The 1663-nt window shown below is 40.3% G+C and overlaps 1 protein-coding gene across 1 annotated transcript in view; it reads right to left on the bottom strand.

The window, feature by feature from the left end:
* The window catches only part of ARHGAP18 (Rho GTPase activating protein 18), a 67528-nt gene that overhangs the window by 64849 nt on the left and 1016 nt on the right, over positions 1 to 1663 (bottom strand). The gene's annotated exons all lie outside the window — the stretch shown is intronic.

Here is a 1663-nt window from a genome sequence, read left to right as displayed (position 1 = left end):
CATTGGTCTTTATTCTTACAGTAGAGAAGTCATTAATTATAACTTTTTGTGAATTGGGACATTTAAACTTGCTTTTTTTTTTAATTCCAATCTAAATTTAGTAGGAGTCGGAGTCGGTGCATTGTTTGCCGACTCCGACTCCGACTCCAGGTACCCAAAATTTCCTCCGACTCCGACTCCTCGACTCCGACTCCGACTCTGACTCCACAGCCCTGCTGGTGACTGCCTGGACAAGTCCCTGCAATGTTCTTGGCAAAGTGTTTTCAGAATGGTTTGCCATTGCCACCTTCCTGGGACTGAGAGAAACTGACTGGCCCAAGGCACCCAGCTGATTTGTGTCTAAAATGGGACTAGAACTCATGGTCTCCTGGTTTCTAGCCTAGTGCCTTGACCACTACATCAAACATTAGATCTATTGATTCATATTCTCTCTCTCTCTCTCTCTCTCTCTCTCTCTCTCTCTCTCTCTCTCTCTCTCTCCTTGAAATTATGATGCGTCCCCCCCCTCAAAAAAGCTACTTGCAACCCATCCTCAAAGTTATGATTACTACGCACATATCCCCACAGTCACATGATCACATTATGGGCACTTGGCAACCAGCTCGTATTTATGATTGGTTGCAGTGTCCCACAATCACATGGCTGCAATTTGCTATGTTTTTCCAAGTTTCTAGCATTTTTTGCCAGTTTCTAGCATTTTGTGCCAGTTTCTGGCAAACAATACCTATTTGGAAGAATGGATTTCCTTAATAACCTTAATAACCATGGTGATTCCTTAACCGTCATGGTGATTCACTCCATGACAATTGTAAAAACAAAAATTGAGTCTGGTCACATGGTGACCTTCATAACAACCATAACAACCATAAGTCATATGGCAGAAATTCTGGGGCCAGTTGTGAACAGACCACCATATCTATCAATCTGGGTCTGATCCTGTACTTTTCTAGCTCTTCTGCAGGCATCATTCAAAGATGACAACTAAACTGGAATAAACAACCTCATATTAAGTCCATATTTTTGAAACTTAAAGAAATACAGAACATTGCACAGTACCAATATTATGCAGAGAACAAACTACCTGTCCATAATAGAATCAGTGCTTTTTTTCTATATAAAAAAAAAAGGTGCTGAAACTCACACACATCATACAACCCGCCTTGCCTACCCTACAAGGTTCCATCCCAAAAAAGGTGCCGGAACTCCGTTCTGGGCATTCTATGAGAAAAAAAGCCCTGAGAAGAATTGATTACATCACAGTCCTGATGACACCAGTGATACTTAAATCATGCCAGCCTTTTTGCACCTTTTAACAATTGGATTAATTTATCTGTCTCTGAAGCAAGGTTTTTTTCCCTGAACAAAACTGTATGCAATCAGTATTTTTCATATACTATCAATTGAGGAAGAAAGAAAAAACTGGGGTCATTAAGGAAAAATATGGTGGCAGGGGGAGGGGCTGCAAGAAGCAAAGTACACATACCAGGAAAGTCTACTGCACCTCTGAAATCTATGCGAAAGGGATTTTAAGCGACAGCCTATTAGTCATGCTATTGGTTTAAAAAAAGGTTGCACTTTAAAAGGAACCTTATTTAACTTTTTGATACAACTAAATTGCACTTTAATGTAATCTAGGAAATTGCTTCTTTTTCCCCTTTGGGGA

This window comes from Protobothrops mucrosquamatus, unplaced genomic scaffold, assembly GCF_001527695.2.
Source record: "Protobothrops mucrosquamatus isolate PMUCROS unplaced genomic scaffold, P.Mucros_1.0 scaffold614, whole genome shotgun sequence".
Classification (NCBI taxonomy): domain Eukaryota; kingdom Metazoa; phylum Chordata; class Lepidosauria; order Squamata; family Viperidae; genus Protobothrops; species Protobothrops mucrosquamatus.
Note: the sequence above shows the minus strand (reverse complement) of the source record. Positions and strands in the feature narration are given on the sequence as shown.